Source organism: Falco cherrug, chromosome 1 (genome assembly GCF_023634085.1).
Source record: "Falco cherrug isolate bFalChe1 chromosome 1, bFalChe1.pri, whole genome shotgun sequence".
Lineage (NCBI taxonomy): Eukaryota > Metazoa > Chordata > Aves > Falconiformes > Falconidae > Falco > Falco cherrug.
This window is the reverse complement of record NC_073697.1, coordinates 82364845-82391743: the sequence shown is the minus strand read 5'-3', so window position 1 is coordinate 82391743 and position 26899 is coordinate 82364845. Positions and strand designations below refer to the sequence as shown.

Here is a 26899-nt window from a genome sequence, read left to right as displayed (position 1 = left end):
GGTTGCTCAGCAACATGCCCATGCAGTAGATTTTTTTTTAGACAGAAGTCAAGTTAACCCAGGGTTAGTTACTGTTGGATATGGCAGAAAGCAACAGCTCTGGTGCTGGGCGCCTCGGGAGGTTATTGCAGTCACTTCCTCCTTCCCTCTTTTCCTTTCCCCTTCTCCAGTTTAAGGAAGCTTGCTGGGGCTCGGGTGATCCCGTGGGAGGCCGGGAAGAAAAGAGGAACTGCTTTGTTGGTGGGGATGGCCGGAGCTCCCTGCTCCACTCCAGCGGCCCCATGAGGCTCCTGCCAGCAGGGGATCAGGTGGCATGAGGGTGACTCTCAGCGCTACGCCTGCCTCTAACTCCGGAGTTCTCTGCTGATGGTGTAAGGCTATGCTAAATCTCCTTTTAGAACTAGCAGGGAATGGGTTTTGTTTTGTGGCTTTTTTTTTTCCAGATTTCAAACCCTTTTGAACAGGAGAAAGACACCCCTCATGCTTTTAATGGCATTTTCACTCTTTTAAAAGGGAACCTCAAAAGCCAACTCCTTTAAAAGACTTGACCTCAGCCTAATAAAAAAAAACATTTACCTTGATTACAAGAACATCCTCAGTTTTGCCAGCCTAAGCATCTTTTAAGTCCCCAGACCATGAAGCAGAGCTGCTGCTAGGAGAAAAGCCTCCCGTACGGAGAACAGCCACTTACTGACTGGGAGGCTCCTTACAGCGTGGTGTGGCTGGGTCCCAGGGCGCAGATCCAGCCATAAAAGATCTTGCTGTCACACCTGAGGCAATAGCTATGCTTGTTACTTGTATTGATGCCTTAACTGATTGCCCTCCGCCCTTTGTATGGTATTGTAAAGCTAGCCTCGGGTACTGTAAGTCTACCAGCAACACTATCAGAAAACCTACAATTAGAATATTAGTTAGTAAAACCTGTAAAGTACTGTATTTATTTTAAATTATTACCTTCTTTGTTGTCATGGGGGTCACTGTAGATAGAAGCCAGGGTAAACAAGGAGAAAATGACAAAAGCCAGCAAGATGAAAGCTACTTCAAGGTTTGTGAAGGGCAGCTCCATGAACTGTCACTGCTTCGCCTAGGAAAGAGTGTCAAGGTTTACTCTGCTGGCTGAGGAAAGGGACTGCTGTCAATGGAGGCGGTAAGTCTTAGTCAGAGATACTAGATCCTGGTCAAACTGGTTAAGTAACTTCAGCAGGTAAGGAAACAATACTGCTGGCTCATACAAGAATGCAAGTTCAAGCCCTTTTTCCTGAGGGCATACTAACGTACAGTTGCTCTAGGGGACATTTACAGCAGTTATTAAAGTAAAGCTGTGCTTAACTGGACATCTATATCCATCTGTATCCTATATTTATTTTATATGTATTTATGTACAATGCATTTAATAACAGGAGCATTTTTGACTCTGAAATAATAGTAAATACATCCTTCTTAAAAAGTATCTGCAAAATCTGTAGGAAAGCATAGATTTTCTTAACAGTAAAACTCCTAGTATATAAAAAGCATTTTCTATGTAGTGGAAAGTTTAAAATGTACGAGAGAAAGCCCCAACATTACAACCAAATTACAAATCAAATCCCAATCAATACTGTAGGGATTCTGAAGTCAATGGAAATGTAGTGTTCGGTTGCCCACAGGATTTAGCTCTAGAAAGCAGTCTCCATGAAATCTTAAAAGCAAGGAGTCCAATACATTCCTACAGAGAAGTTGTAAAAAATCAAAAGCATATAAAGAAATGTAAAGAGCTTGCAGTTAATAAAGGGAAGCCGGCACTTACTGATTGCCAGGAATTTGTGTGTATACGCCACTGGGGTTTCTTCAAAATCATCCCAGTTGTATAAAATGATTTTGGTATCTGGACTGAGTTAATCACGCACTGCTGGAAGGATCTAATGTGATGTGGTTCCCTGATGCTTTTCAGTTGCTGCCTTGCTCGTGGCAGGTACAGTCCACATCAGACTAGAAAGTGGTGAAAGTGAAACGAGAAGGCACAGCTGGGTGAGGTTTCCCTCTTGTACCTGCCTACAGGACACTGCGATGCAAGCAAACTGAAGCAACAGAAGCTGTAGCAATGCCATTGGGACAGTATAAAGATTGCACGTTGTAAATCATGTTGAATTTTAAGCCCTAGTAAAATATTAACATGATTGTAAACAAGACTAACTCCTATAAGAAAGAGAAACCCAGGTCAGTAAATGTATCAGCAGGAATTTTGAAATTCAGATCCATACTGATATGAGCAATAATTATTAGGATGATGTGGCTATATCAGCAAGAGCCAAACCTGTATAGCTGCAACTTCTATGCAAAACGGTCCTTTTGCAGGATCTTTCTGATCACTTTGTGAGGATTTTGTTTGCTGTAAAGTCTTGGTCTGAAAAACACAAATACCATTTATACAAACTAAAGCATCAGTGACCTCTGATTGTATTAGCCACATGTTAATTAAAGGGCATTTCTAAACTATAATTTTTTAATATTCTGACTATTCTATTGTTTAAATATTTTGACATTTCTACTTCTGGTCTTGTGTATAGTGATCTAAGCAGGAGTATTTCCAGGCAAAGGAGTGATGCTTATGAAACCCAATGTCAATAACACCTGAATAAAACAGGAGAATGTGGATATAATTTGATCTCTGTCACATCCAGTGAATCTTCTGCTGGATCATTTTTGCAACAAACAGTTCATTAGTAGCTATTATAAATCTCTCTTTATGATTTGTAAGAGTGAAAACATAATTACATGTATCACAACTTCCCTTTTTATATGATGGATTAATTACCCCATTTTATTCAATAAATGAAAGCATCACCTATTCCAGTCAGAGGTAAACTTACAGCTGTGTATCTATTGTAAAATCTATTATTGACTGTATTTATGCATGCTTTTTCTTTGCAACAGACAATATTTATATATCTGCCTGAATTTAGGCGTAAATTCAAAACTTACGTTTTTTTTTCTATATAGTCAGATTCTTCCATTATCCCGTATGTAAATAAAGCTGATGAATCTTTCATGCTCTTCTTAACTGATAAATTGTGCTATTGAAGAAGAGGCCTGATTTCTGAAAGTATGCTACAGTTGATGACAATTTTTGATATAGTAGCCTGCAATTTCTTGAAGGAAAGTAATTAAATAAAACTGATACATTTTATATTGTTGTGCATGTATGTGTAGTGTAGTCATTTATGTAATCGATATCTTTACCTATACATCATTAAGTAGTTAAATATCAATCATAAAGCCTTAGACATTAGCCAACACTAGAAAAAATTAATCTAAACAGCTGTAAGTAAAAGAACTGAGGGTTGATGATGTGTTTCAATTTGCAGAGTTCTGCTGAAAGCAGCCAGGGGGTCAGCTCAGCTGCCTGGTGCATCCCAGTTCCCCTCGCTGCCGGCAGTGCCGGTTACCTGCTGTCGTACTGCGAGCAGAGCCAGGTACTGGTGCTGAGCTATAACTACCGGTAAAGAGAGGCAAAGGAGAGATACACAGTAAAAAACATTTTTAAAGTGTTAATTCTGAATATATACTTACGTATAGAAACACTTAAGTCTGAATTAGATCAACACTGTTATTAGAAAAAATATGCAGCTATCAGAATAAAGTTATCATTTGACTTACTATTAAAAATCACATAACTTTATAATAAATTAATAATATATTAATATATTAAATTTCAGTGTTCATCTATTTGTACACTGTCCGTTATACGCTAAGGAAACACCACATCGTTCTGCTTGATGACTGGTTCAATGGAGACGTGTTCAGTGGAAGACCAGAACCCTCTGCCTATGTCCTATGTCTGTCACCAACAGAGAAAGTATTCAATAAATATTTGTTAAAGATAGAACGTGCCCCATATTGAGGTCTTATTAATACTTTAGGAATAATTTACAAACAGACACAAGTTCTGTTCATATATCTACGAGGCTAAAGAAAACAGGTGTTAGCCCCTCCAATGTATCTGTACTGTGGCTGAAAAAATGACACCTCCGCTACTGAGTGCCTAAAACAAAAGCAAAGCCACCAAACAAACTTGGATTGAGTGCTGGATGTCGTGAGCGAATCAATTCCATATGTTTAAGTTTCTTTTGATCCAGGTACCAATATGCAAGGCTAACACATTCTTGTTTGACTCGTCAAAATTTCCTGTATTAAAAGAATTGCTTACTAAGCCTTCATTTTTGTGGCAAATAAAACATGAAGTTATTTTATATAAATCTATAAGTGCCTAAGCCAATCTATAAGAGCCAGGGAACAAGTTCATTAGGGTTTCCTAACCATGCCTGTTACCTTGTTTTGCCATGGCAAACAGAAATGCTGTTAAAAGCCTCGGGAAGGAGTAGCAGTTAAACAGAAAGATTAAGAATAGGCTCAAAAGTAAACACCTTATTCAGCATCATCATATCATAGGGAATCTTCAAAGCAAAAGTGGTGGTGCTACTGTGCAGGAAAGAGTTAAGCCTTCTGGCTCCAAAATGTTGGGAAGGTGTTCAAAGCAAAACTTGCCTGTTGAATATGAATAACCTTTCAAAACATGGGTTACTTGCTATGTTTCCGATATCGTTCTCCATCGATGAAAGCAGATTGTGTTGAGCAGGCTAGAAGTTAGGAAAAGAAGAATGTGCAGATGTGGGAAGAGATGCTGGTGGTGACAAAATAAAAATAAAGTTTGATATCCTTATAGAGAAATTGGACTAGTTTCACCATCACTATGTGTTCACAGGTATGCTATTAAAATATAATAATAAAATAGTAAAATTACCCCACTTGAGATACAGCTGCTGACATTTTACTGAAGACTGATGAAACCCCAGATCTTTATAATGTGTTCTGTTAGCTTTGGAATCAGATTAACTTGAAAAAAGGAAAGGAAGGTCAAGATGATTTTGGAAAGGGTGTTAAAAGGTTTGCACTGAAGTATACCCATAGAACCACTCTAAAACCAGATCAGACTTACAGAATGTTCAGTTGTAGCCAAAACCAAATGATGTCTTATGATTTATCCATTTACCAGGTGGCGGAAATAGAGTCAGCATCAGAGCTGCTGTTCCATGGTTGCGTAAGGTTTCTTTGTCTAACTTTTTCAAAGAAATGTGTATGAAAAGTAGTTCAATGGCCAGATTCTTCAGATTTTTATTTTCTATATGAAATTCCGGCCCCACTGGGATCTTCAGAAAGCTGATCCATTACACTGGTGGCTTGGATTTCACTAACTGTAGCAAGCTCCTCCACAAATGTTGGTTGACTTGTGTGGGATGACTGAGAAAATAAAGAATTAACTGACAGGACTGAATGTATCTATTATGGCCTTAGAAAAGATGAAAGAAACATGTGAGACTGAAAAGAAAAGGAAAATCCAGCATTTCTCCAAGCAGAGCTTTTAATTTAAGAGATTAGACAAGGACAGAACATAGATTAGAATAAGATCTCAGTGGGAGCGGGACAGAATAAAATCCATAATTTGAAGTTTTAATTATTATTATTTTTTTTAATCTATGCACTTTTTTTCTGGTCTATATTGCTTATATGATAAAGTAAAATTGTAGGAAAAAAATTAATATGGGACAGCTAGAAAATATAAAGCAAATATATTCTACATACCTGCACACCTGTTCCTGACACTGGAAATACCGCTGTTGGTGGAGTGGAAATATCCCTCATGATAGTGCTTGTATTTTGCAATGGTATGTTCTTACTGGTTTTGCAGAGGCACCTCCCCACATGCTGACACTGCTGCCATAGCTGCTGTGGTCACTGCTGAAACTGAACTGTTGACTTGACCATGTAGATGGTACACTCAGGCCCAAAAGGTGTCAGAAAATGAGGAGAGGCAATATCCAAACTTTAATAATTTTCTACTTTAATTAAAATCCAGCTTTGTAATTGATAGAAACTATTTGATCTGATAAAAAATGGTGGACTAAACCAAATAAAGTGCAACAGTCGAAGAGTGACTTATGGAAGTGCAACATCTACAGCTTTAGTCAGTGACTGTTCCTGGTACTGATAACACGAAGTAGCTACTTTACAGAGGCCAGCTAAGCAAGCATGAGCTGTGTATGATATCAACTTCAGTTATTTGTCTTAATGCAGTGGGACATATTTAACTGGTCTCAATTAAATTTCTAGTTGTTTTCATTTTTTTTACATCCGTCACATAAAATTATGCCACATTGCCATTTCTTGAAGCAGATTTATCATGCAAATGTGGCCTTATTTGCTTTAAAGTAACAAATACTGTATTCATAAGAGTAATACTATTCATAAAGCTACTGTATTTTGTTTGCTATAAACAAGTCCTTCAGTTTTTGTAATTGAAAAAAAACAGCAATAAGAGTCAAACTACATATTTTAAAAAGGGCTCATACGCTGCAGGGAATGGATCTGAGGAAAACTCCACTAAAATGGTTTTTGAAGCACCACCATTAAAAGCATTAAATGATCTGTTAGTTGTTACTGTTTTTCTACCCTTTGCTGCTTTAATTGTCATTCAGTTTTGTTTCTTGGCAGCTCTTTCAATTGTCTAAATATTGAAAAGCTGACTCCTATACTGTGACAACAGCTGTTGTAAATTAACATCATTTGCTAACTTCAAAATGCTGAGGATCTGATGAGCAGCTTCTGCAGTGAATTACAACCTGCTGAGACGTGCTGTAGTGGGCTGGGTATCCCTAATGAAGGAGTTAATTTCTTTAAATCTGCTTGGCTATGTATGCAGCACAGATAGATCTTCAGTCATTAGTTCAAGAGTGAACTAAATCAGGAAAAACTGAACTAGATGCATAGGAAAAGGTAAGAGAGGGGTTGGGGAAGGAACAGTCAGAGAAGTACTAGTAGAAAAAAGTTGCCAGAAGAATAAATGACACGTATATATCAGAGAGGATAAGAGCAGCCTTTGGACCTACATATCTGTAATTTCCTAGTTATCTCAGTACATCCTAAGTTCATGGTGGGTATGCTCTAGACTCTTGTTTGCTGAATCTGTTCATTTTGTTTCCTTAACTTGTGTTCTAAGCTTATCAAGGTAGGACATAAACCAGGTATATTAGCTGTGAAAAATTTAAGAAGGTAAAACTTTTTTCTGGTATACAGAAAAATAACTAGTTCATTATAAAGTAAGACTTTTTCTCCCTTCATAGGGTTTAGCTTTATTAACAATTATATAAAAAAATGGATATTATGGAGACTAACTCAAACTTTCTCCCCGGGCTTTGCTGCTCCTATGTTTAATGTGTGAGGAATACTCAGCTTAGAGTGTACATCCTTCTTCGTTATCTCAGTAAAGAAATGAGCAAACAGTGTTAGTGAGTTAAGCACATAAAATAGCTCTTGTGAAACAAACAAATAAAAAAGGCTCTTTCATTGCTATAATGTTGTTAGAAAAAAAAATGCCAGTTTCCCTAAGTCTGACATTTCCTTAGCTATGTGTGCAGCTAGGCTGGGTCCAGCTCGGAGGTGCTTTCTGCTCGTAGGTGTCGCCAGTGGCTTGCACTTTTCTTAGCCAGCCTTGTTTAGGGTTTTCTGTTGTTCTTGGTTTTTTGTTTGTTCTCTGGATGTTTTATCTAATGTCTTTAATATTAAATACACCTGTATGTCTTTAGCTTTGCCGTCCACGCATTGTTCCATGTTTTTACCTGCCTAAGCAACTAACATGGATTAAAAGGGGAAAGATCCTGCCATACTTATTTCTGTGACATATCAATGACTTTGTACCTTAGCAGCGGTGGAGTACAATATTGTTTGTAACATTGAATCTAACACTGCTAACCTAAAAAAACAGTTTTGAATATTTTTTAATATGAAATTGACATCCTTACAGGTCAGAATGCGGATGAGTCCAATGTAAAACTTGATGATTTTTGTTCTGGCTTATGTGACATTCAGCTATCCATCGAATGCTGAGCACATCTTCATAATTTCTTTCATAATGCTTAAAGGCATTTTTTGTGCAAGACTATAATGATAAATAATTGATACATAGTCAATGACAAAGGAAAGGCATGTCCACTGTGAAATGTGAAGGACTAGCAAAACTTCTGGAGTGGGAGCAAAGCTTCCCCTTAACCAATATAAACTCAAAACTGTTGGGTCTTAAGCTGTTTGAAACAAAAGCCTTGTCAAAATGGAATTCTTTGTATCCTAATGACAGTCGCATACTGCATTAAAATTTGAATGAACTTGTGGGCAGAACAACCATAAAATATCCCCATGCTCAGGAAATACAGCTGAGATCCGCAAGTAAATCATAGCGGCAAGATTCTGCGCTCAGTGCAAGGCAAGAGCAGAGCTGGCAAACAAACCCCAAAGTTACTCTGAAGAGTATACTCTCCTCCCGTTTCAAGCTCAGCCCTTTAAACGGGAGGGAAACTCTGCTCCTGGAAATTGCCAGAGTATGTGGAAAGTGGCAGAGGATGGACCAGTTTGGGGCACCCCGCTCCCAGGGGCAGGAGAGCCCAGCCCAGCCCCGTGCCCATCATCCCAAGGCCTCCATGCAAACCTGTGGCTAAAGGGGCTGCCATCGCAGCTCGCGGGATCTGGCTGGGGCTGCGCCAGGAGAAATGGCCTGCCGAGCTCTCCGCTACAAGTGTCTGATGCAGGGGGAATACAAGGGCTGATTTGTCCTCTGTTATAATCAAATTGCAATATTGTAATAGTATATCCTTTAAGTGACCAGCTTGATCGTTACTTTGTGTGCTGTTTCCACTAGCACATTTTAGAGTTAGATTGAATTTGTATGGAGTGATATTTGCAAAAAAGTATACCGAATGTTCTTGCCTTTGAAGCAGTATGAATTAAATAGCAGGCAGAAGAGATCTCTTAAAGTGAGACTCCACTTTCCAAACTTAACAGAGCTTAAACGGTCAGAATTTTCCCAACATTTTTAGTGACACTAGCAATAAGGATATATACATATTTCATTAAATCAAAAAGGTAACTTTACAAAATGTGAATGATATATCAGGAAAGAAAGATCATCAAATATCAACTAATTAAAATGTATATGATATTTTGTTTTCATTCAGAATCTAAGCTTAAAAAAAAAAGTAGTTAAAAATATTTAAAACCCCTCTTTCTTGTTTCCCTTTTAGCAACTGTTATAACACCTTTCTTACCCATATGTCCTGGTTTCAGCTGGGATGGAGTTAATTTTCTCATTAGTAGCTGGTGCAGTGCTGTGCTTTGGATGTGGACTGAGATGTTGATAGCACACGGTTTTAGTTGTTGCTGGGTGATGTTTGCACTAAGCCAAGGACTTCTCAGTTCCTCAGGCCCTGCCAGCGAGGGGGCTGGGGGGGCACAGGACACTGGGAGGGGACACAGCCAGGGCCGGTGACCCGAACTAGTCAAAGGGATATTCCATACCATACAACATCGTGCTGTGTATATAAACTGGGGGGAAGAAGGATGGACACACACACACACACTGAGTGACGGTGTTTGTCTTCCCAAGCCACTGCTCCAGTGATGCAGCCCAGTTGTCCAGGGGGTGGCTGAGCACCTGCCTGCCCGTGGGACATGTGAATGAATGCCTTGCCTTGCTTTGCTCGCATGCGCAGCTTTTGCTTTACCTACTAAACTGTCTTTACCTCAGCTGACGAGTTTTCTAACTTTTACTCTCCTGATCCTCTCCCCACCTCACTGTGGGGGGAGTGAGCGAGTAGCTGTATGGGGCTGGGTTGCCAGCTGCGTTTAACCCACCACAACACCGTTTGTCTGAGTTCCTGGATGTCTGCACTTCAGCAGAGGGTCCTAGTGATTCAGGCAACCTGTCCACCAGGAACTAGATTATTTGTAACAAGCTATGTGTAAACTGTGGGATCTAGGACATGACAACTGAAACCCAGTAATTTTCCAACTGTGATGTTTAGCATTGCTGAAGTATCCTCTCTACAGTGTATATCTCTTTGGTCCAACTTTTCTTTGGGTTTACGTACCACCCCTCTCACCCTACGTTAGCCATGTGCTTTCCGTTAAGTCCCATGAGTAATAGCTGTTGTTCATTTTCTCCCCTGTTCAGAGGTGAACTTTGTGCACAGCAGAGTCTGGACAGGGGGTTTGTTTGCTGATTTTCTCTGTAGATGCGTTGTTACACATTTATCTTCAGAATATTTGTATTGGATAAGTGATTCTAGGTTGCTCCTTGGGCAAAAATTGGTAAGCTTTATGGTAGTACATAGAATCTCTTGGACTATATTAACTACAGACTAAAACCAAAACTTTGTAATTGCGTAAAGAAATCTTTCTGAATTTCTTTCAAGGCCCTGACTGGTTTTTACTTTGTTTTAATATGTGTATATGTACAACTGAGGACACATCAGAAAATATACAGATCCTATCTGTGAGATATTGGAAGACGTAGAAGGGAACTACCTCATCTTCCATTCCGTGTCAGTGCTAATTCTTCTTTAACTGTGGCTTTATTTGTGGGACTATGGAGAGGACATGAGGAAGTGTGATGGAGAGCCTGCCTCAACCCTAGAGGCGTTGGTATGTGAATTGGAAGGAAAACCAATCACAAATGGCTCTAGCCTCTGGTGGGCATTTTCCCAGACAAAGCAGAAGAGCTGATCTTACTCCTGATCCTACAGAAATCTGGCTTTCAGTACAGCTGCCTTGGAGGTGGAGGAAATTAAGGAGGTACAGGAGGAAATGCCTGCCTTGCCTGGTCTCGCAGGGGACCCTTCTGCTGTGGGGTTGCTGAAGGTTGAAGAACAACAGATGCTGATCGCTACCACAACGGTGCACTGGTGGCAACATTGGCACTGCCCAGAGCACTGTCCTGGGCTGTGAAAAATCTCATGGTGACACAGTGCCCCAGAGAGAACTGGGTCAGGCAGTGGGACTCATTCCCAAAACCTCAACAGTAGTGGTTTTGGCTGGCTTTGTATAGTCTGTATTATCAATAGATGCTATCTTTGCTTTGCCAGATCAGGTGACTGCTTACCTACTAGCATGCCTAGGAAGGCTATGTTTATTTTTCCATGGCCTATTTATTTATTGGTGGGGCACATCTCGCCTAGACAGAGGTTTCCTGTTTAAAGCCACAGCTAGAATGAAGTTAGGGCTTGCTGACAGCAAGTTGCACTTGGGTTCCTTTTTTCCCTTCTCTGTTTTCTCACAGTTGTGTAGAATCTGATTTTTCTCACAAAAGCTTTGAAACTGAGAACACTTCACAGCAAGGAAAACTGCAAGTATTTAACCGCTTGGAATGCACATTTACAGATACATTTTCATACTTACAGGCATATCCATATGCAATGCAAATGATGTGTTCCTAGTACACAGAACCAATGTGGGAGTTAGTAGGTAGATTTATATCACCTTTAATGCTTATTGTATCACTAAAGAGATTGGGTAGAAAAAAAGCCAAAAAGGTGAATTTTCTTTTGAAGTAGTGGTAAAGGACGTCTGCTGACTACTATTTTTAGTGTTCAGTTTGACTGATCTGTTTATCTCAGTGGTGTGGAGAAGATGTAAAGTAGCTGGAATTGGCCAGTAGTGAATCCTCCCACATCAGCAAAAGGCAGTGGAGGGAACCTGGCTGCTTCCTGCAGCCACAGCCCGCAACCCCAGCGCGATCCCTGCGGCAGATCTGCAGATCCAGCCATGTTGTATGCAGGGTCTGGGTGGCATGGGGTCTGCCAGCCCCCCAATCTCAGTTCCTCTGTTACAGCTAACTGGGTGTTGGGCTAAAGTGCTAAGCTGGCCTTTTGAATATCCTTGTATACTTCCACTGACAATCTGTGAAAAGGACTAAAATTTAGTTTTCAATTCAGTTAAGTATGTCAAGTGTGAACAAAGCTCTATTTGTGTGACTTACATTAAAATTATTTATCTAATGAGAATTTCTGGTGGTGATTTGGTCTTGATAACTAATAGCAGGATATGCTTGCTGATTTGATCTTACAGTGCCACATATAGTTCTTCAGCTGAATCCCTCTTTTTATAAAACATTGTCATACCTGTCAGCACTGTGATATCTTATCTACAACTACTCCGGTTCTGTGGAAGCTTGAAGGAGATATTTTGGAAACTCATTTTACACCTAGTACCATCTGGACTCTCTAGGTGCCATTCTTGATTATTTTAATGGTGGTATCTTGCTGATAAATGAATATAAAGGGGGCATTATGATTTATCTGCTTCTCTGGGTGCTTAAAAATACATTACAAAATAAATCTACGATTTCACACGCAGGATTATCTACTCCATTTATTGCCATTATCCTGGGAGCAGTGGTAAAGTAATAGTTGACATAAATGTACACTTCATAATTTTCTCAGAATGCTAAAGAAAACTGTAATTACTGGTGTAACTCATTCTTGTGTGTTTATATGTATTTTTGTATCTCAAAAGGAAGTAATTGCATTTCCCCCAACTGAATGTTTAAAAAGTTCCCTCTTGTATACTCAAAAATTGGTCTATGGTGATTTAACATAAGGATATTGTATTTGTCTTTAAGCAGTTTGGGACGGCCTGTCAGCCTGGGCTTTCCTGCTCCCCACAAACCTACTGAGATCGATGTGCACATTGAAATCAGTGAAGTCAAAACAGAAGCAGCATCCAATTATTTGGGTATTCTGCTGGTTCCCTTCCTTGCCTCCTTATATTGCATGTGGTCTGTTGTGACCAAAATGCTTGTCTGAGACCTTCCTGGGCTGAAACTTTGCAGCCTTGAGAAGTTTGACTGAAATAGCTGGGACTCCAGATCTGGGACCAGCTTTTATGCTACTGCTGAATCTCAGATGGCAAATTTATTTGGAGGTGGCTGCTTGCTTTTGTATCCCACTGAGAAGATCCTATATACCCAATACAAAAATGCATATATATTTTGATATAAAAATTACTACAGCCTTGATAGCAGGATATTTTACTTTATAACGTCCTGACTTTTTAGGTTCAGGGCTGTTCTTACAACACCTGTAAAAAATCCATGTTTATGTGAACAGTCATATGCTGTCGCATGTATTTTTCTTCCTAAATGCCAGGTCCCCTGTTGGGTTTTTTTAACAGTTAGGACCGACATACACATCCCCAACGTCCAGGGCACAATCCCCTGGGCATTGCCTAACCCCTGAGTGAAGCATTTGTCCTCATAACTAACCATTCGGTTTAATACTGCCGAATGAATCTGAATTCAATCCGTTACCAGAAGAGGCAGCTCCTGCCAACACCACATTCTGCAGCTGGGGCCGGTTTTGCAGAGCTGTGCCAACCACTTTCACTGCATATGCACAGAACCTGCATTTCTCTTGAGAAGTGGTCTCATGCTTGAAAAGGACCTTCTGAGACAGGTTATATATGGCCTGACTTTTTGTGTAGGAAAAATCCTAGAAATTAGGAAAAAATGTTGTGTAGGAAAAAGCCTAGGTTGAGCATTTGAGTAGGTTTGAATTGTGATTTTTAGATTATCTTTTTTTTTTCTACTTGTTACTGTGATGTTCCTGCTATTAATGAGAGGAATGCAAGTAAAGCTGTCATTCTGGGAAATCATAGTCTCATTCCCTTCAAGAAACCATTCTTTCCTTTTTCTGGTGTGTTGTGATCTGTGAAGACTGTCAAACTTCACCTCTTTATTTCGTGAACTGCACCTGTCTCGTCTGCCTGTGAGTTATCTAGGGAACAGGCAGGCTGACAATGAGAAACTTCACATTGTCAGTGATCTGATGAGCTTCACCATCCATACAAATCTACAGAAATGTAAGAATCCCTACCAGTAAGTGCAAAATATTTGTGGAAATTCAAAATCGTAAGGAAAGCATCTGCTTTCAGATTTGGTTATGAACTCTGGTCTCCAGGCAGGTTTATGAGCTATGGTTACCATGTTAGCAGAGCCTGAGCTCAGCTGCAGTTGAATCGGCTCTGTTTTGCAGCAGAGCAGAATGGTCTTCAAGTGATAACCAAAATTATAGAATTGATTTAGGACAAGCCAAAACCTGAGCCCCAGTCCTCTGAGTCTTCGCCTAGCATCTCTATGCCCGTCAATTTTGCTGAGAGCAGAGACTTTGGGAATGTTTGGGAGCTCCTTTTGCAGATGCATGTGGGTGGCTGCGCTGGTGGCTGGGCTTGGCATCCAGCGTGTGGCAGGACGGAGGAAGCAGCAAGGAAAGGGTAAAGTGGGGGGAAAAGCAATTAGTGCAGCACCCTCGAAGTCTTTATTGCTTGGAGGCCAGCTGGCAGTGCTGCTGGGCACACGGGAGACAGGGATGGTCTGAAATGTATAGAGGGGAACGAAATAGAGCTGTGGGAGGTTTTAGTTCTGCAATGTTCTGCAACATTGGATTTCTCTCCAGTTAAGTCAAGCTAAGAAAATTACTGTTGCTATCTGAAACAAGAAAGGGTGACAACTGCAAAGAAAATATTTCCATCTGTGTTTTTAGAGAAAAAAAAAATAGGAGGAGAAAGTTACTGGTGTTATCTAGCAAAGATAATTTTTCACACCTGAGTGATTTATTTTTTTTTTTAAAAAGACCTCTTCCCCTGCTTTTTCTTGTTGATCTTCTGTGAATGTATTGAAGTGGATATATAATGCATATTCAACATAAAGACAGAGTTAAATTTGCTGACTCTTAAAAGAGGGACAAAACCAGGATTGCATGAAAGAACATGGTGAACTAACTCCTTCATTCACACTGCCTAAGGAATCATTCAGTCTGGGCATTTTATCACTTACAGACAGAAGAACATCAGATATTGCTGCAATCACTCCTTTATTTCTCCAGCATTTCAGTACGTCATCCAGTTTTCAATTGAAACAGAAGATAGAATCAAGTTGTGAGATGCTTTAATATTTAAAAAGAAAATGTACACACTTCAGACCAATGGTAATGCCAAAACTTGTCTATGATTTTTTTCCAGTGAAAATTAGCCACTTCAGAGTAGGAAAAAATAGACAAATAACTTTGCACTCAGATACATACCTGCACTGATGTCCAGTGACAGTCACACATGAATCAACAGACAGAATTTTACTCATCAGTAACTGTTGCCACAGGTGCTGGAAGTTTGGGTAGGGATGTGGTCCCCTGTGCACTCTGCTTCAAGGCCAAATTCTATGATCATTACTGATGTAAATCAGCACCTTTTCTCATCAATGGTTGAATCAAGTTATGCCATGCTTTGCTTTTCCATAGAATCAGCTATCTGCAGAGCTTCCTGAGACCCTGGTGTTATCTAGCACTTCCATGTGACCTCCTAATTCAGGGATATTTGCTTTTGACAGAATTAGAGTATTTCATTCTGTTTCTAACCAAAGCTAAAATATTCAAATTGGCACAAAAACTAAAAGACAATTTACTTCATGTGTCTTAGCCACGTAGCTAATATTATAGAATATTTCTTGTGAAGTTTTACATTTATTGTGAAAAATCCCCACCAGAGGCAGACTTAAATAGATTTTCATATCTTTATTAGAACACGCTAATTTTGCCTTTTATATATATATATGTGAAAAAAAAATTGTGTGAGGTTTGGTTCAGTCAGGGATTAGTAATGGCCTATAAAACTGTATCTAGCTCAAGTCACTGTGGAGAGCTGCTCTGGTTTGATAATTTAGTTTTACAGATTAGCTGGGATCTAGTTCAGCTGGTCCAGTAACAATAGATGCTGTATGGCAAATAGTATTTTTGTCAGTCAAAATTATTATGCTAGGTTTATAAGAGAAGTCTCAAAGCATAGTGTGACAAACAGCATGTGCTGGGAAATATGACAGTTCAGTTACCTTCTACAGATGTGATGTAAGAATGGTGCTTTTTATTTTTTAATATTTTAAGTACTGTCAGGGTAAAAGTGAAAAAAGAGAGAAAAGAAAATGTTCTACTCTAGCTCTGTTTTTTTTTCTCTGTTTTCTTATGTCTCATTTATGGTGTCTGAGGAAATTATTTGCTCACTATACACACCTCAAAATTGCCTTGATGCTTTTGAATGGACCAAAATGCTGGTGCAAAAAGGCATCAGTAATTGAGCACACTGACACGGTCCAACACTGATGCATTACAGCAAGTCCCAAGGAGACATTATGATATATTTAATCTCTGTATGAGGAACCCGTTATGGTGTTAATATATTGTATGTTATACCTATACATTTAAATAAATCATGGGACTCTTCCTTTGTATATACAGTAGAGAATTTAGTTTTAAAATATTAATAACATAGCAATTTCATTTTTCTTTTCACACTTTCACACAAGCAAATTGAGAGCTTTGGCTAGTGTTAAATGTTCATTCTGAGGTAAGGAGATTTAGTGATACAATTTCTTTCACTGTTTATGGGATTTGATGCAGTTAACTCCTATTTAGATGCCATGATGGATTTACTTTCGTATTTCTGAAATGACCATTTTTTGTACAGAAAGGCTAAAGACTACAATTAGTTGAATTGAAAATAAAAAGAATTACAAATACCTTCACTTAAAACAATTTTTTCTCCAAATGTTTTTTATCTCTGACATGTTGAAGGAGTTATGCTGAAACCAAGTAAATAAAAAGCAGGGGTGGGTGCTGCGCTCGTCCAAGAGGTAGGTCTCAGCTGTCCTAAGTAAGTTTAACTCAAAGTCCTGCTTGGAAACAGGACTGGGATAGGGCTTTCCTCTCGTTGCTGGAAGTTTATGATTAAAGAATTCAGAAAGAATAAGTATGAGAGAAACTGACCCTGTATCCCCAAGATGAGCTCACAATCCCAGCCATACAGCGGGCGTGGAGAGCTGTTTGCCTTGGCCTGAACTGCGCAGGAGAGGCCTTCTGCCTCAGTCCCTGGGGTCTGCAGTGGGATCTTTTCCAAAGCACGCTGTGGCTCTCCTCTGGCCCCATCCTTCAGCTTTGTCCCAGACCACGGGGTTAGAATGCCAGTGATCCTTAGGTTTTTCACTGCCCAAGAATCAGGCACTCAGACCTGCTCTTTGGAGGCGTGGGGAGCTTAAGCCGTTTCAGGTGTGCATGTCAGTCCTGAAGCCTCTGTGGCTGTTGCAGTATTTCCAGTAGATACTTATGGTGGTCAATTGGAATAGTATCTGTAGCAAAAGGGGGAAAAAAAAAAAGTGCCTTAAACTAAGTGTTATAAATAGATTTCCTTACCTCTGTTTAACACTTTTTTTATGGCCTGCCTGGCCTTCCTGTTGAAGAAGCCTTTTATACTGATTTAGCACAGAAATTGATTAGGAAAGCTCACACCATCTACGCCACTGACGCGGCTCCACTGGAAAAACAGGCAGTTGAGCAACCCAGTAATGAATAGGTTGAGTGGATAACTTCTAGGCTGCCTAAGCTGTCTGCTTATCATGTGAGTTAACTCTTTACATCCACATAGCATGGTAGTATTTAAAGGAAAAGAGGACTATATTATGTTCTTAAAAATTATCAATATTTTCCATGAAGGATACAAATTTGTAATTTGCTGCAATTGCTGGAGTAATGAAACCATACTATGTGCACAAAAAATGAAGGAAAAGTGGTGAGGTTCCTAAAGAAGAAATATAAAATATTTCCATTATATCTGTGTCTCTGTGGAGGAGTTTTGCATGTGTGGGAGAACACAGAAATATAATACAGATGTTCAGCTGAAGGGCCATGATCAAAAAAAGGAACGTCACAGAAATAAACCACAAAGATTAATGGTAGCAGAAGGATGGAAAGGTCTATCTAACTATCATATTTATAGTTAAACAAACCATTTTTCTTTCAGGTTTCTGTTTTCTGAAGGCAGGGAGGGTAATTCATGCGCTAGCCACTGTCATACTGGATAAAATGTTCTTTTTATCAAATTCAGATCCAGCAGATATGTCTCTTGCAAACTTGCTTCTTGTTTGTGTTCTCAAACAAGTACTATGGTGGACAAAATTATTTTCCAAAAGAATCACTTCTGGGAAGATCAAGTGGGAGATCCTTTTTGTAGGCTAGGATCAATTCCGCTATCTTTTTGTAAGCTAGTTCAAAGTCATACTGTGGAAAGCATCCCTTTGGAAAATTTAATTTTTGTTTGGGTAAAGACTTAATTAAAATTTTAAATAAGATGGATTGCTCAGGCTTAAAGAGGTCAGGCAAAGGTAGAAATTAGATAGACTATGGGCCAGATCTTCCTTTTGATTTCATCTGGGAATTCCATTATATGTATCTACCCTAAATGAGGAAGTAAATTGGATGTGCACCAAAAGCTGCAGATTAAAACTCTTAAAAATATATACATGTGGTTGGACCGTGTAAAATACACTTTTATTTTTGGAAAACTGTCTGCAGTTTTGTGAACACACCAACCCCAATAAAAAAACCTGAAGAGTGTCTCAATATTCCTATGTAAATCAGAAGGCTATGCTTCCAAAGCCTATCATTTTGTTGCCTATGATAGCTAGTAACTTGGAGATTAAATCAAGTTTTTACTGTTCTTAAACTTGTTCTTGTTTTTACTAATATAGGTATTTCAAGTTATCTACCTTTTTTCCATTACACAAGACTTCTCTGACACAATGATGAGTTTAATTGAGGTAGTATAACTGTGTTGGGCATAGGAGATATATTTCAATCTCTTAAACTGTGTGAACAGCTAGTTCTATATGGTTTTATGGTCTGTGCCACTGCAATACCATTCACGTCCATGTTTCTGTACCTCCACTGTCCTGAGTGATTAAAACAGACAAAAATGGGATTTTAGTAGTTGTGGTTGAATCTCTGAACTTCGTGAATGGAAAACTAAATTTGCATTTCTTCACGTCACCATTTTTCATGAAAAAACGGAATATTTTCAATGAATATTCCAAATGTAGCAAAGAGGACAATTTTCATCACAATAAAGAGTATGGCTGCTGTTCCAGGTCAGTATGTGATAATCCCATGGAAAAGTCCTTTTAAGTTGTCTCTTGAAAAATGGGAACTAAAAATGGGGTTTACTGTACAATTTTTACTTATGTTTAGAGATGCTTATAAAAATTAGAGTCTTAAGAAATGGTACCTAAGTTGCAACACTAATTTCCAATGATAAACGTGTATTACACTATTGGATCTTAGGTATCTGGGTGCACACGGCCAGGTTATTCTTACACGCCTGGGTAGATAGAACCTCAAGAGATGATCTTGATAGTTTCCTCTGGCATTAAAATATGAGCCTTTAAATTATGTGTTTATTTGCTCTTAAAAAACCCACCAAAACCCAAACCAAAAGTGTAAACATCTGACTACTCACCAGCTACTAGTGGACCAGAGATACATGTATAGTGAGGCTTACTTGTTAGAAAAAAAGCACACGAAAGAACTGAACATAATTTCTTTCATTTGTGTCTCCCCAGATCATGACTGGTGGCAATTTGGAACACTCACTTTTCCTTTCAGTGAGATGCTCAAATACTTCCAGTTTTTAAAGCATTGTTCTAATAATAAGTAATAGGGGAAAAACTTACACACTTTTATTGTGTAAGACATTAAATAAAAATGGCTGAGGATAAATCTCCCTCAGCCTATGGAGCCCTTGCAAGTCAGTACTTCTACTCGGCCTTGTTCTACAGTCCAGCAGCGTTTCAGTGGCTTTGTGAGCTGCACAACTCTTACACAGCTCTTTAGGTCCTACAAAAAGCTTCTTTACCCTGATTCTCATTAGTGAGTCTTCTCCATCTTGCAGTTAAGCCTTTTCCCCTTCAGGAGTATCCCAGGCTCAGCTCTTGTCACAGATGCCCTTTCTTCTCTGCTGCACATACCAGAAGTGTCTCCAAACTGTGTGTAATCTTTGTTGGATTGTCTTGCTGAGTAGCCCTGTTAATACATAGGCTATGGCACAGAAATAAACTGAATTATTGTATACCAAGATGTCCTCTGGAGATACTGATGTGGGATTTGGATAAGACATTTAGGAAACTGCAACTTCAGTTATTCCATTTGCTGTGCTTACCTGGAAAGAAAGTAAGCAGATTGGGCAAGCTATTTTCAAACGAATGATCAAAGTATTAAATTCCTTAATTGAGAAAACCTCTTGGTCACTGTCTTAGGTGTGCAAGGAAGCACTGACAAATATAGCTTTTTAGGCAATTGCAAGGGAGTTGAACAACTCTTCCTTAACAGTCAAATCATAGAGGAAAAAATGCTTTTCAGTAAGACAACAAAGAACTTCTGAGAGGCAAATATAGAATATAGCCCAAATTCATAAAAGTAAAAAAAGAGGGTCTGGTAAGAGAGAAACTTCCATTGCTAGATTCTCTTTCTACCTAACATAAGGGAGAGGGGGTATGTACGACTGTCCTCCTAAGACAGACTGCTTTGCTGTTTCTGTTAAAACACACCAAAAAAATAAAAAGCATGAAAAACCTTTCAGAAGGAAAAATACTTGAAAGCCTGCCTTGTACTATTTATTTTCCTTGATTTACTTTTCCTGTCTGCCTCTAAAGAGTTGAAATAATGATCCTAGCACATAACAGCTCAACTCTGGGCATATTTCTAACTCTAAATGCATATGGATGCTCATTGTTACCATGGAAGCAGATAAAACCACTGGTTGAGAATATCAGCAGCTACCAGTGCATTTACCAGCCCAACAATAGATTATAATAAAGCCAAGCAGCAATGCTAGGAGATTCTACAATAAATAGTATCTGATTTACCCTCTCTGTCTTGGTTGCTGAAACAGGTTTCAGGCAGTGGAAAATACCTTTTGGAAAGTCACTGCTCATAAATAGAGGTCCTTTGCTTGTGAGGACATATATGTCCCCAGTAACTCCCAAATTGCTAGTGGTAGGCCAGTTTATAAAATCTGAAGTTAGATTAAAGGAGCAGTGAATATGTTGCTGTTGTTCCATATAGATACCACCACTATATGTCTTGGGATGCAGGAAAAAAATACGTAACCTAGGCACCTGTCAAGGTTGAAGTGCTAGGCAAAACAGTTGTGTAGGGTGCTGAGTCTGAGATATCTGAGGATAGGTAAATACATATATTGTAACAGAAGAGTTTTAGATTGCATTGTACATATGTCCAGGCACACATGACCTAAGCTACCCAAGCACCTGGTCCTGAGAGGTGAAAATACTCTATTAGGGTTAGCGATGGTTTTCAGGGCTTTGTGTTGGTTCAACTTGGCATAGTGGTGCTTCAGCTGGGACACAACCTCACACAGGCTTGGAGCACAGCTGGACTTCTGCCCAGGTCCTGGGTGAGAGTGGTGCTAAGGGGTCAGTACGGTGTGCCATGACTTATGTGTTAGTAATACTCTTTTGCCTTGAATGGTTAATTTGCAAGATAGGGGTAAAAACTGTAAAACATCTCTGAGGAAAGCAGTAATAGAAAGAGGAAATTGAACAAAACAGAAGTTTGAATTTGAAATGAAGACAGAATCTCATACTGCTTTGTCTGCCTCAGATTGTCATTTCTCGTTTGTAAGATAATGAAGATGTGAGAACTTTCCCCTAAAGACATCACATTCTTTTTCTGCATAGAAGTTATATAAATATCAAGAAAAATCAGAAACTGGTCAGAGACCATAAAATAGGACTGCTACAGTCTCCTCTGATGCATTTATGGAGGGAATTATTTATTTAAAATATTTATTTTGGCTCTACCCGCCCCGGGTTTACTCCACATGTAATACTACAGCTATTTTTGGATGATCCCTGCCATAGCATCCAAGACTCAGGGTCACACAGGCAGCTGCCAGCTATCAGCGGGGCTTTGGGAGCTGGGGGCTGCAGCACCTCAGCAGCTCCCATCGCGACATGCTGCTAAACGCCAGCGGTGCTCAGCAAAGCGAGCCGGGGGGCAGCCCCCATCGCGACATGCTGCTACACGCCAGCGGTATCCACCAAAGGGAGATCCCCCCCCAGCTGCAGCATAAACCTGTAAGTCATCCTCCAGCTGAGCTGGATCTTTCGGGGCTAAACTGGCCAAGTGATGCCTCTTTACCCGTTACGTGTCTCCTGGGGCTGGATTTGATCGATGGTGTCTCGGTGCACGTGGAAGAGGGTCTCATGTTCCGAGATCCCTTTTCGTTACGTCCGTCGTGTAAGTGGGACACCAGTGACACCCAGTGGCAGCACACCTCCGTCCCAGCACGCCATGCGCTGTGCCTGGGAGGGGTGACACGTAAGGGGACACCAGTGACACCAGTGGCAGCGCTGTGCCTGGGAGGGGTGATGCTCCAGGCCCTGCTGGGGGGTCGGGCGCACTTTGGCTGCATCGTGTTTTCTGGCTTAAACAGTAGGTGCACAGCGTGTTACTACAGGGTCATTTGACAAATAGTAAAGGATAAAGAAGATTAATCTCAATTATCCGTTACCAACTCACAGTATAAGTCATCTTACCTACAGTCGTCTTGTGTCATCCTATAGGATTTAAAAATATGTGGGCAGAACTTGCCAGAATTGCCAAGCACAAGAGAAACAAGTTTTACAGGAGTGTGTAAAAGAAATGATGACCTGCGTTAGCGCCACAATTTAGCAATAACCCTGGACAATTTATTTGGTTTGTTTTCCTAAGGTCACAGACCTTCGAGACGTGAATGCGGAGTGTAGTAGTGCACTATTTCAAAATGTGCTATTATTTTAATCAATGAAGTGCTATTATTTTAATCAATGAAGGCTTTTGTAAACACGATACAGCTATATTTCTACCAAACTTTCTTCATTGTATTCCAGCAAAAGCTTTACTGAAGATTATTCTGAATTTGTTATCTCTTGCTGAGAGGAAATGAACAGTAAAACTATAGGAGGAACTCAAGCTCTAAGCTCCAGTGTTTTAAACAATCACTCAGTTCCAATAGGCACTAAGTGAAGGTAGCAGAAGACCTTTTTTGTAGCACACCGAAAATACGTTTAATGAAAAAATATGCATTTTAATGTTTTATTGGAAGGGTTTTCTCTTTGATACTGTTCTTTCTCAATGCAAGCTCATTCTAATGCTAGAAGGTACTTTGTATGAAAAATATTTAATTTTATTAGCTTTCTAATGGGAAATGCCACTTTAGGTCAAAATATTTCAAGAAAACATGGATTTTGAAAAAGATTTCAAAGGAGCAAAACTAAAGAAATTGCAATTTCCTAGTTTTTACAATTTGAAACTTTTTTTGATAATATATTTTAATTTCAATAGAACTGTTTGATTTCTCTTAAATAAATGTTAGTATTTTGGGTATTAAACAAAAGCAATCATTCTAAGAATTTCTTTCTTCTGAACTTTGTTTTGGAAAACTTTCTAGTTTATTCTGACTTGGCAAGCAGAATGTTAGAACTTGTATTGTGCTACCTGCTTTCACCGCCTTTCCTACAGATCCCCCCATTCGGTATCAGTCATTCAAATTGGCTTCTACAGTGAGAAAGTCACAAGAAGAGGACATGGGGTATCCCGGGGGTACAGACCTGCTCCTCTGCCTTTGAGGAAGAGCTGATTCCCTACTGTGCAATCCAAGCGCAGTTACAACACCTTGTTTTCACTAGGTTGGAATCCTTAGCAAGGCTCCTAAATTTGTCTATTTTCTGCAAATAGGCAAATATAACACATTCAGTGTACTATGCCCCAGTACTTTAATTTCAGCTTTTATAACTACATATTTTTCACAGCAAATTCAGATGTATTGCAGATTAATTAAAAAACTTATTTTTTACATTCTTTCAGTAAAGAATGCCTACTATTCTCTGGGTCAATGCAATAAGTTTTTTTACATCCCTGTGAAGAAGGAGATATCCTCTGACATCAACATTAGATTAATGAAAATGAGACTGTTAGGTGAAAGTACAGAATACTATTTAACTAACATAATTTTTTCTTCAAGAACATTGTACCAGCTCAGCAACAAAAAACTGCGGAGAATCTGCCTATGAACCCACCAGGGAAGATCAGGACATCGATGTCTGGTACCTAGTGGCTGTATCCCCTCTCAGAGACAGAAAATGGCCTCAAGTCACCACGCACTGAAAATTTTGTTTCAAGGGGGATTTCAATAATTCAAAACCCTTGCTGGCCCAGCTGGGGAAAAAAATGATAATATTGAAATGATCAGAAAGCTGGGGAAACTAGAACATCTCTACATTGCCAGATTCTTCTCCTGACTCTAAAATATGACATAAAATATTTCATAGGTTAATAAAATGCTTAGAATAAATGGTGCTGTGTTGTCAACAGAACCTTGCTTGGCTGATATTTTTCTTACTGTGCTTGTGTGTAGCAGGGCTGGAAATGATGATGTATCAGTAAAAGGGAAACAGATCAGATTGGTTAATCAGATGCAAATTGGTATCTTTTTAACTATCAGAGTAGAGAGAAAGAAGAAAAAAATGCCTTGAAAGGAAAGTCTCTGTGTAAGAATGAAACACCACATATTTTTTCACTCTGTTGTTTATATTGCAAAAGTATGTAGAAGGCCAATAAAGGAAAGAGCTTTACTTTGCTAGATAGCTTCAAGCTAATACAAAAGGCTGCAGTGTGGAAGAAAAGATGAAAGAATGTGACTACAAAAATGGACAGTATAGTTTTACCATATTTCAATTTTTATCTGAGCCAACGGCAGTAAGGAAATAAGTCCATGAAAGTTAAGCAACTTTCTGATTTCTCAAGAGAATCTGTGGTCAAATTTCTTCTGTTCTTGTGGATAAAGATGGATTCTCCTATTTTTCTGTGACAAATGACTATTTCTGCTTGTTTATAGGGAAGGAAGATGCAGTCAGAAGAAAAATTCCATGTTGTAGCTGCCTTTGACAGGCTCTTTGTTTTACTCAGGTTGTTTGGAAGAGTGAGGAAATAATGTGTGATAAATAGATATAAATGTGAAGTCATGTGAATATACAGAAAAGAAAAAATAGAAAACAAGAAAAAAATTCCCCCCAAAACTCCAAGTTTGATGCAGAGGGTGGTATCCATTCTTACAGAACTTTTTTTTCAAGGAGTTGGAAGTTCATTAAAATATCTATTAAAATCTATATCCATCTGTATTTTACAAAACCAAGGAACTACATTTTCGCATGTGAGGGGAAAATCTTCAAAACACATCTGTCACAATGACTCTCCCAATGGATCCATAGACTTTAGTACAAATGTTTGTTGACTGACATTGTAACTTTTCAGACTGTCACTGTTTCTTGCCTCATTTTCTTCCCACCCTCTGCTGAATCAACCTATGTATCAAAAAAATTAATTTAATTTTGAATCATTATAAATGCAACTTAATTGCTCACTATATAAGAATTCAACTTCCAAAATCTGCATCTCCTTTTCAGATTCTCTCACATTTTTTCAGGTTCAGAACACAACCTGCAAAATCTATTTTTAGCATTTTTAAACATTTCATTTCTGCAAGCATGAGTTCCTTTGGACCTTGTGACATGTTTGTCATTCCTTCACAGAAAACATTCAACACCTTCACTCACACAGCACAACTGAATTCCTTGCATTTTCCAAAGTAAGGACAAGCTATCCCTTTACAGCTGTTACCAATAAGGGCACCTGGCTACATTGCTTCAAGAGCAAGTGAAAACCACATTGCAACTCTTTTTTGCTCTTTTGAGGTTGGGTTTTTTTCCCCTTCTCTTTCTTTTCTTCTCCTGATCAGTGCTGTCAAGCAGTTTCTCTGATGTGTGGATGGTCACAGCCACAGGTGACCCGGTCCTTTGCCACAGCAGTGTGAAAGCTGTGGTAGCACAGCCATTTTTGTTCAACGCTTGGTATAACCAGGCTTAATCCAGATCAATTATTGGCGTTACCACAGCATTCCAGAAAATGTGACTGGGAGATATGTTTTCAGGCTGAAACTTTCTGTTCATTCTGAGGGGCCATGGTGCTGGATCTGCAGTCCTGCTTCTCTTTCTAGAGAGAATGCAATTAGTTAGACTGTGCAATTTGGCCTCATTAAGTACACCTGTCATGGGATTAGCAGGAAGTGGGAAAAAAACTACAAAATCACATTTAGGGTTACCTTTGCCATGACATATACAAACACAGTACATAGCACCTGGAGTGTGAGAAGACCATGTTGTTTTCTGTAGGAGTTCTTCAGGTAAGAAACAAACAAAATCTTGATACTTAATAGACCAGTGTCATATGGTTTGGTTTTTTGCATTATCCAGGTTCTGCTCTGATCCTTAGATGTGGGCTGTTGAAGTTACTTTATAAACTTGAATTACAATAGAGGCAAACATGTGCACCCTGTGGAAATAATGACAAAACAGGTATTTCTTGTCTTAAAAATAGGCACAACATTCCTTAAATATACAATTTCTAATTTCAGACTTGATCTGGAATGTTTCCGTTAGTTTTGAGTGATGATAGGTAGAGTCTCCCTGCAGGTAATACTTTTACTAGTAAATAGTGAAATGTATATCTGAAACATAGAGGTCGGAGTGAATTGGAAATTAAATTGTTTAGCCAGTCTTTTAATTTCTGTTTGGTTATGGCTCCTTTCTTTCAAAAGGATTTAAGTAGAGAATGGATTTGAGGACTTGCTTGCATTTAAATCCATCTAACTCCGTCTCCCTGTCCATGTCTTTGGTAAAAGGTCATTTCTTCGCATGAATTTGTAAAACGACTGTTCTGGTGTACTTCATAAGCCTGGTATTTAAGAGGTTATTCTGCAACTTACTGTCTCCCTTTTAATTATTTTTTTAAAATAAAATTTTAGTCTAAAACTAATCTTCTTTTAAGCATATTCTTTAAAGATATATTTAATGTTACATGAACCTTTGTCCATAGTGAACAAGGTCTTGTTCCAGAGCATGGGTGTCGAGCAGGAGCCCTGTCGGAGTTGTTTAGCACAATTACTGTGGCATGTCATCTTATTTAGCACCCCAACTGAGACGAAGGAGGCATCTTCTCTGCTTTTACTCCTCTCCTTAAGATTTGCTAAAGAAAAGGTCCTCTTAGCATCCTGCCACAAGGAAGAAAAGACAGAAGCGAACAAGAGACAAAAGCAAGTGAGAAAGTGTCTG

The 26899-nt window shown here is 39.1% G+C and overlaps 1 long non-coding RNA gene across 1 annotated transcript in view; it reads left to right on the top strand.

Moving 5' to 3' along the window:
• Window positions 1–26549, top strand: part of LOC114017354 (uncharacterized) — a 63557-nt gene extending 37008 nt beyond the window's left edge. The window contains exon 7 of the long non-coding RNA XR_003562361.2: window positions 23755–26549. This is a non-coding gene — a long non-coding RNA (uncharacterized LOC114017354). The remainder of the gene's footprint in view (window positions 1–23754) is intronic.
• Window positions 26550–26899: the final 350 nt, after the last annotated feature.